Source organism: Anas acuta, chromosome 1, assembly GCF_963932015.1.
Source record: "Anas acuta chromosome 1, bAnaAcu1.1, whole genome shotgun sequence".
NCBI classification, from domain to species: domain Eukaryota; kingdom Metazoa; phylum Chordata; class Aves; order Anseriformes; family Anatidae; genus Anas; species Anas acuta.
The window spans coordinates 6156661-6166565 of record NC_088979.1 but is presented as its reverse complement, the minus strand read 5'-3'; the positions used below and the strand labels follow the sequence as shown (position 1 = coordinate 6166565).

Here is a 9905-nt window from a genome sequence, read left to right as displayed (position 1 = left end):
CTGGGTCAGAGTTAGGAAGGCTAATGAAATGTTTAAAGTGAATTTTCGCATATAATTTTTTTGGTGTTGTAATGGATGAACCACAAATCCAAGAGCATGTTTGTGTAGGGTAGCCCATCAGTTGTTTTAATCCCATTTAATGCACAGAACATTATTGAGATGTTCTCACACAAGTTGGAAAAGATTAGGCTCTTTATAAATTGTCTTTTAAATGCAACTTTGAGATTTTCTTGTAAGGGTCTATTGCTGGAGTAGATCAGTACAATTTATGTCTCCCTGTGGTTGCTTTATTTTCTGCTGGAGGCCAGATTGGTTCAAGTTGTTTTTAGGACTGCGAGTTCTGTGTCACCCCTGTTGGTTCCAAAATCAGTGGAGCTCAAGGGATATTAATCTGGCATGTATGGCAAGCCCATAGCAGTCACTGTAGCAGGAGACACAGATAGAAAATAAAGTATTTCTGCCTAGCTTCCCCCATTCGAGACATCCAGATCGATGCACTATGTAATGGGGATTTTGTCTCCATGCATTTCTCTGCAGAACTCCATGAGCAAAGGAATTCCTCAAATTTCATCAACAGGACCCAAACCCAGATGTGGGCTGCTCCTGCTTGAGACGCCACAAGTGAAAACAGCTTTCTGCAGCTTCACAGACTGCGGCGAGAGAAGGGTTGAAACCTGAGTTATTTGAATGCCATGAAATTACCCCCAAATGGAGCGGTGGATATGTTCACAAGGCCTTTTGCAAATAAACAAATAAAAATGTCACCACTTTCGCACAGCGTGGCTGGAGTGGAGCATGCCAAGATCAAATAGCATCCGTACCCTCTGGAGCTGGAACTGAAGCAATCTGATCCACTTCATTTGCTACTTAACAAACAAGAAGCTTGATTGATAAAAATGCTCTTGAGCCTTTCTAGCCCTGTGGTAGTTGCAAGATTGCTCCGAAGTAGCTTTGCAGGAGCAGGCTTTACTGGCGGAGCGTGGAGACCATTTGACTTTTTCTAAGCAGTGGGTTTGGCATCTGCTGAACAGATCAGAGTGTGCAGACACGAGGAATGGGACCAGCACTACAAGCCAAACACACAGTCCGAAAAAAAACCTTGTGAGGCTGGATTTCTGTTTTATTTCTGTCCTGCATTTAGAAGAAGCTGCCATTGTCACTGGGCTTGTCATTAGCATGGATGAGAATGATATGGGGCAAGTCTTGGACCTCACTTCTGCTACGGCAATGCTAAAGTAATTCTGACTGTAGGGATGCTTTTCCATGGATGAGCACTTTTAGGCATTTGCCCATTTATTTAGTGCCTTCAATATCAACAGCAGCAAATTGTGGCCTCAGTTGGCCAGAAATTATCTAAAGCAGACATGACTGCAGTTTCAGGGGAATTTGCCTCATGCACCATCCCTGATCTCCCCACAGCAGAGCAATGTAGAAAGGCAAATTGCCCTGGTATTAGCATTGTAAGAACTGAGGATCTGAGTTAGAGATGGTTTCACTTGTGTATTTCTAGAGGCATTTTAATCCGTTTACTTGGGAATTTGTTTGATACTATCTTTTAAAAATCTGGAAATCAGCTTTTTCCTTTCTTTGTTTCAGCAGAGAATTTTGCAGCAGTTTCAGCTAAGTAAGTATAAGGCATGGCATCTTGAATGCTTTTCTTCAGAGCGCATGTCAGAAGCTGGAGGCAATGGATAGCAACAACAGAAACAAATGAAAATTCTGTGCTTTAAGGAGTGGTCAAAATACTGGGTCTTGTTAAGTCTCTCTATTTTCGTTTTTTATTTTGGTTACTTATATAAGGATTTTGCAAGTTTTCCAATCTCTTTCCCAGGATAAATGTAAAACAGACAAAGAGCCAAACAACTCTCCTTTTATGTCTTCTGTGTTCATCACAAGGAACCAAAGAATGACATAAGCCTCAACAATATCCAGGTGACCTAGATTATCAGCTGAGAAACACATTGCTCAAGGACCAAAATTTTCACCAGCAAACTTGACCATTTGTAATTGCAAATAACCCAGCAATGCTAGTAGGCAGAGCACTTGATATTATTATTTTTTAACATTATAACTGGATATGCACAACAAGGCAGTGTGTGCCTTAGCAAAATGAAGGAATCCACTAACTTAGAAGGAAGATTGCGTTACACGCGAAGGGAAAAACCTGTTCAACTAAACGGTTTCATTTGTACCTCGCAGCAAACTGGATTCCTTCAAAATCTCCTCAAGGGAGTGTGGCATCACGGAGCCTTTCATCAGGGGCCCCAGCCTGGGCTCTGCTTCAGACTCCTTCAGAAGAACAGAGCAAACATCCTCCTTCCACCCAGCCGGATGTTTTCTGAAGGTGGAACAAGGTATCCACTGTACCTCAAAGGAGAGGAAGGATCACATAACGCCAGCCGTAAAAGTGGAGTTCCCAGTTTTCACAAGTTTTATTATTGCTACTTTTTTAAACCAGGAAGCTTTTCCACATCCCTGTTGGAGCAGTGAAGTCTCCGGGTTTCCTCTACTTACATTCAAGCTCCGGGCTCTCCAACACAGTCATTATGTGCTGGGCATCTTGACAGAGAGAGTGGCTGGTAGAACGTTTCACTCTCACAGCACCCCTGTGACAAGCACAGAAATGGTGTGCATGGAAAAATATTTATCAGGAAGCATTTGGTGTATTTTTAGGTCCTCATTTAAAGCAATTTAGTGGATGGAAAGCAAGGGAGAGGAGAGCAAGTTCCCTACACAGTGCCAGTAACTCCTCCAGAGACTCCGGTTTTGGAAGTCAGTGCTGACCAACGGCACAAAAACTTCTTGGGAGCTGTCAGCAGCTCCGATCAGGGCTGAAGCACCTCTCTTATGGCACCATGCTGCTGCTGCTGTTTGCTTCCCTCAACTCACTGTCTTCTTGTTAGGAAATAGAGAATAAGTCATTTTATGAACTTCTGATCACTTTTGATCAATTGCTTTTGATCACTCTTTAAACAGCTTTGTATTCCCATCATGGGCTTCTATAGGATGATGGAACAAACCATAGAAAGGGTCTTTTTCTCAAGTAGACTTCATCCATTTCAAGAAGGAATCTCTGTAACACTCTGTCCCTTTTAAATAGCTCACATTCCTCCGGACTTTTCTGTCAGTACTCTAAGGGTTTTGCATATTTTGCCTGTACATGCAGAAACATTTAGATGGAGATGTTGTTCCAAGCATTCTGGAAAATCTAATTTTTTTCACTCGTGCCCAAGAGAGGAAAGGGCCTGATCAGCCCAAGGGATTAGTAAATGTGATTTGAAGTTTTTCACCTCCTGGTGACTCACTTCGAGACTGCAAGTTGTAATGAGTTCATGGCTGGCCAGAAGCACGCTAAAGAAATGTTTCACACTTGCAGTCCCGTTTCCCTGGCTGGGAACATGTCGCAAAGCTCACACTGCCTTGTGTTTTGGGGCAGTTACATGCATTTCCAAGCTAATAGACTGAAAACTAAAGTGTAGGGAGTTGACCTACCTCTTCACCTTTAGAGGATGTGTCTCAAGGACAGGAGAAACTCACCCGGCAGTCCTCTGTGCTCAGTCTATTATGTTGATAATGAAAGGTGTTTTCTCTTTTACATAGTCAGGTTGCTCTTCCCATAAACTCATGTTTACAGAATAATGTGTCTTTCTGGGCATGATTAAAAACAAGAACTGCACAGGCAGCAACAATGCAAGTTTTAGCATCTCCTCCATCCCACATGCGCCAGTCTTTATCTGGAGGGACAAGCTCTCAGGGAGAGAAGGTAATTTCCTTAATACACTGGCTGAATATTGGCTTCTCTGCTAAGATGCTAATGTGTCCTGGAATAATGATAACATTACCTAACTGCTAGCAGTGAGACATGATTCCCTTTGTAGAAGCTGAAAATGTTAATTAAATTTTTTAAAGTAAGTGCCTACTTTAAACTTCTGCTATCTACTGTAGAGGGAATGTAAGGACCAAACTCAGCACTGTGAATTACGTTCCCCGAACTAAGCACTTATTTCTTAAGCTATGAGGAGTATCATAACATGAAAATACCTTCCTAGACACGGACCATAACCCAGAGACGCTCAAGTCAATATGGATCTTCCCATGGAGTTCAGTGTGAGTTATACTAGAACAAAATGGTGAAGTTTGGTTCTTTTGGAAGAGTAACCAAGTGGACCAGTAGATGGGAAAGATACTCAATAATAACTGTGATTATTAGTAGTCTGTTAAGAACTTGAGACCTTTTTCTCAGAAGGTGATGATCAGGGTTCCTACATCTGCACAAGACATCTGCGGCAACAAAATGAAGCTACAAAAAGAACAGAAGTGATGTCCTGAACCAAATTAGGGCAGTTTCCCAAGCAGACCCAATCATCAGCTTGAAATGCTCTGCAGAACTGGTATGAAAAGGAGAGAACAGACCAAGAAACACTGAGAAAGAACAGACTCTTGGCTCAGCTGGCTTCAGAAGATAATCATGAGCTTTCTGGAAGCCAATTTAAGTGCCATGCCAGAGCACAGCCTAATTTCTCTGTTAAGCCCTTTGCCAGGAAATAAACTATTTCATTCAAGTGGTTATTGCATTAAGCAGAAATGACTAAGGCTGAGATTCTGAGATCCAGCTCACTGCTGAATGCTACCTCACTTGACAAGCAGACCTTAAATAACTAGAAAAACATTTTGAAAGTGAGCTTTTAATTCACATATATTTTTAGCTGGGCCTCCTGCTAACCCCTAGATATCTTGTTTCCTATCAGAATTAGTTAAAGCTTCATGTAGCATAAGATAGAGGAAAGCTGAACTGCTACAGCACATGGCTTTATTTACTGAGTAGGATCAAATGGGTGAGAAACTGGTGATGCTGGCTGGGAAGTGGCTTCCCTTCTCTGCACACAGCAATGCCCAAGTGTGGTAGTAGGTAGAATCTATTGAAAAATACAAAATGTCAAATGTACTCACAAATACTTTAATGAGTTTGTCTTACTCTGGCTTCTGCAATCAGAATTATTTGCAAATAGCTGGATGACAACCAGATTATTTTTTTTTTCAGAAGAATGGCATTTCATTGTTCTGCTTTAAAAATTTCCGTCATTCAATTAGGGAGCTGAAACAATGTCTTGGACAAAAATGACATGTTCGCTGCAAAGCAAACAAAAAACAAACACAAGCCCAGTGGTTTTTTCCATTAAAATAGCTATCTTTCTCCAGCTGGCTATCCCAGTATAAATCCTAATAGAGGCAAGACACGGCAGTTTCTAACTTGAAACCCAAGGATAAATGAAGCTGGGGGAGGAAAACTGATCCAGGTACCTCCAAGTGGAGAACAGACCCCTTCTGCAGTGAAAACAAAGCCCCAAGCAATCAACTGCACGACATGAGTAATCCATAGGAAAGTATGTAAACAAATGATTCACAAATAAGCCATAGGCTGAGAATTATTCATTGATTTCCTCACTGGATTCTGACACACGCCACATTTTTGTGAAGACTTTCTAACCAAAAAAGGTATCCTCTTTGTGGCACTTTTTTACCCAGAACTTTTGTGTGCCTGGAAAGAAGGGGATTTCTCTGAATACCTTCTTTTGAATGAAACACGAGGCCTTGACCATTTTTGTTAATCATTGTGTCTACGGCACTTTTCACCAAAGTAGGGTGTTAACCTCTGAGACATGGCTCTGTTCCAGCTCAGATGTTTTTCTTTCTTCCTGCATTTTCTCTGTAGTTTCAGTGGGATGACGTATTCCTCACTTCCCTTCCTTTGTGTAACCCTGGTGGCACAGAATGGGAAAGGCTGCTGTGTTTCCCAGCACAGACATTGCCTGCTGCTGAAATGCAAGTAGAGTGGGCTGGCTGTGCAAAAAGAACCACATCCATACTCTTTAATGCATTCAAGAGGACCTGCATGTCTCTGAGGCAGACTTTGCCCAAGGTATTAAGCATGCTGGTGTTCTTGTTAGTAGTATTGCAGAAATGGGGAGCGTTGTTATCCTAAGAGTTGTGAGCTGTCCATTCTTCATCTGGAAAACAAGGGTTCTTTGCTTCATGCCTAGAAAGTCAGAGAGGAGACCATGATTAGCTATTAAATTCCACTTTTTTATTTTTTTCTTTTTTTTTTTTTTAAAAAAAAAGAAAACTCCAGAACAAACAATTTGACTTGTAGGTGGTCTCTCTATACGACATGTGAAAGAAAGCTCAACGCATTAAAAAGCAGTCTGCTCTGCTTCTCTCTTTTACATTAAAACTTCTGCTGGAGTATGAAAATCTTTAAAACCTTTTTCTACCATGATATCATGTCATTAAGTGGTGCCTTTCTCAAGTAAAGACATATTTCTCACATATTCACACAGCGCTATTCTAAGATGGAAGGGTACTTCTCTTTCTCTAGGCAGGTATCTGAGACATGGGCAAATTAAAGGCTTCCCCAAAAAGTCTCTGAAAGGTCTGGGCTAGCAATCTTCCACCATACCACCAGCAACTGCCTAACACGGCTACCTATCTTGGTCTGGAATGAGCTTACCTGATATTTCGGCCGCTGTCAGCTTAGAGGGGAAGGATGAAGAAGCACTCAAGGTACTTTTCAGAGCCTAGGAAGCCTTTCAGTAAAACCAGGGCAAAGTCAGGCTTGATATTGCTAATATTTCACAGGAAATCCACCTCATCCCAAGATCTTATTTCTTCACTTTATTTTTATAACCTGTAAGGATTTCTCTGTGTACTATAAAGAGAGACACAGCCCTCGCTCCCTTGAGGACAACTTCTAAATCTGCTCCAAAGAGGTACCAAGGCAATACCCCTGGGTCCAAAGGCTTCAAACTTTTGAACAACCCAGATCAGACATTTGTGGCTCAGGTCCATCCCTGCTCCAAAGGCCAGAAAGCCATTCCCCTTCCACCGGTGTGATTTTAATTTTAAAAGCAGTTTCTCCTGGCAGGCTGCTCTACCCTCAGCCGATTACGCAAAGTAAACTATTGACATATGCAGACCAGTTGAGGCCATTTTCTCCGTTAAATTCAAACCTTGTTTTAAAAGTGCAGTTTTAACATGTTGTTCTTTCTGAAATATTCCACAATATGTGCTTTCACATTGGGTTATATAACATTACATTCTTTTACAATAATAAAGCACAGTGTATTTTGGAATTGTTCGCAGACTGAAGCTGTTTAGCAAATGGGACACATCCAGATGTGAAAACGTTCTGTGGCTTGGCTAGACATGTTACTAAACCTTTGAGTCAGACGTCCAAATGACGCTCAGGATGAATTTAGATTTCCTTTCTGAAAGGGACCTAGTGCTTTCCTAGTATGCACAAGGGGAATCGGGGGTTCCTGTTTCTGATGCTGGGGCTCTGCACTTTAACACAACTTATCATGAATTCTGACCTGAATGTTAATTCAGTAATATCTTAAAAGTGTTCGTGAGCTTCATTTGGGTACTTACATAGTCTGCTAACAGCCTCAATGCAGGACAACACATCATGAAATAATAATGTCGCGTTGAACCCGATGTCTTCAAGCTTCAGAGTAGGGTAGAGGTGATGGGTGAGAACGTGGAAAGAAAACTCTGCTCAGCAGTTTTAGATGTATGGGCAAATTCCTCTGACTTTTCCACATCTGTAGGTGGGTAACACAAGCAATAAGGGAATCCGCTGTTCTAACAGAATAAATAAAAACATTTCTAAGTGCATGGGGTTCTTCTATTTCAAGAAGCTCCTGAGAGGATGTGACCTAGGCAGCGTCCCCTGTTGGGTGAAGATGGGCAACCAGCAAGAAGAGATTTTAGCAGGGGACACCTTAGACCTTAGGAAGATATTTTAATGCCCCTGGGGGAACAGAAGACAACTCAGGCCAAAACTGTGGTCTGCATCTCTAAACAGCCATCTGAGAGCACTTACAGAGCTTTGCCAAGGGTGTGAGATCATTGGCAGGAGCCTTGGCACGGAGGATTTCTTGTCCAGACGCCACCCCTGTTCTGCATTTTTGCATGTGGCTGTTCCTTGTGCAGCTATGTTACCTGCATGTTTGGTTATTAGGATATTCATTCACTTTGGCCTCATGTTATCTGCAAATTTAGGCTTAAGGCATTACAGGATAGACTCCACAGGACTTGTATATATTGGTTCTGGATTGTCTTTGCATAAAGAGATATTCTGTGGACTTCAGGAGTTTCACGCCAGCTTCATGCTCTGAGTCCCGGCCCTCATTGCTCCTGTTCTTCCCTGAATCACCTTCCTGGCACTTAATTTATCTATGGCCTGCAGAAATGAGAACTAAAAGATCTCCACTAGGACCGAATAATCTGCTTCACTTGGCTTTCTCCAACCTCAGATTCTGGTCTGAATCAGTCAGGACCCGTCCCATTAATTCAGCAGCGTTTCTGCTGGTATGAAACAATGGGTCTATGTCAACAGCGTGCTGGTCTGGGTTTCCATCACACTGAAATCAGAGCAGTCACAATGTCATCGCCCTGGAGAAGCACAGTGGTGAGTTCATCCACAATAGTTATTTTAAATTTGACTTTTTTTTTCCTTTTTTTTTTTTTTTTTTTCTGGGCTGACTGATGGAAAACTCTGGGCTGACTGCCTCTGAGATCGTTATTTTTTTGTTGTTGTTTGTTGTTCTGCTTCCTGGTTGTTATTAATGATATCCCATCATTATCCAAATACTTTCTAACCACAGGAATTAGCACAGCTACAAACTCTCTCTCTCTTTTTTGTATTTCTCCCCTTCCCCAGCAAATAAAGAATTGCTGTTTATTTGTAGGGGCCAAAAGTCACAAACTTTCATCCTTCCATCCTTTCCCTGCAAATAGGCACAATTCAGTGATTTACCACACAACCGAAAACTTTAGGTTTATTACCTTACACTATTTATTGTTTCATTTATTCACACAATTCTTACTTACTCGTTCAGAGGATTAATCCTGGTACTATTCAGTTTATTGCGCTGGTGAGGTTCTAATGCAAATGTTTAGCTTTGGCTTTTTTTATCAAAGTTACCACTTTAAAAACATGCTTATCTTCAACTAGCCTTCATCCACAGCTGCGAGATATCTGGGTGGGAAATGAGAGACAACTTAAAATTGCTTGCCAGATCTGCCTTATTTGCAGATGTGCAATGTGCACAGAACGGCCACCTGTCCTTACTAGCCTTAAAGGAAATATATATTAACGTCTGGACTGAGCTTTACAATGATTAAAGTTTTCTTTTTGAAGAAAAAAAAAATAAAAAACCTGAACATTTCATGCACTTATATGGTATTTTGTGGACTTGGTACTTTAGAGCCAAAGGAAATGTCCATGTCCAAGAGAGCTTGCTGGATGTGCAGGCAGTATTCTTGGAATTGGGTTAAACTGTAATCATCAGGGAAATTGCTGTTGCTTTCCTTATGCTAGCATATTCAATGTGAAATGCAGAGCAAGCTTCCATCCAGTGTAGGAACTTTTCCGTTCTTTCTGGAAGCAACAATTTCATTCCTGGTGGATAGGTGAGCAGCACACACACACACAAACATGCAGGGCTTTGTTCTCTTCACACCTTATCTCTGGGAAGTCTCACACTCACTTGGATATTAACTTATTAACAGTTCTATGCTGGGGTCTTCTAGTTCTGCTCCAGATCTGCCTCAAGGGCTGGGAATAATCCCACCTCATGTGAGGCATGCATAGGATATGTGTCTGCAGCTAAACTTGACATCTGAATTGCCTTTTGTAGTCAGTGGGGAGACACTGGCATTTTTAATGACCAGAGTCAGGGACCTTTTTATTCAGAACTGGCTTGAGTTAGATATTTAACTTGGATTAAATTGATTGCACTCTAAAATCCACTTAATAGATCTCAATTGTCTACAAAGGAGCTTGGGTGACTGGCTCAGATATATGACATATATGCCATAGGGATGTCCGAATCCTGTCCCTG

At 41.6% G+C, this 9905-nt stretch overlaps 1 long non-coding RNA gene across 1 annotated transcript; it reads right to left on the bottom strand.

Annotated features, from left to right (window-relative positions):
• Window positions 1-495: 495 nt before the first annotated feature.
• LOC137842580 (uncharacterized) lies at window positions 496-9335 on the bottom strand. Its single transcript, XR_011089113.1, has 3 exons — window positions 8893-9335; window positions 7429-7601; window positions 496-6037 (listed from the first exon to the last, which is right to left on the bottom strand). It is a non-coding gene; the product is annotated as an uncharacterized lncRNA (long non-coding RNA).
• Between the last annotated feature and the right edge of the window lie 570 nt (window positions 9336-9905).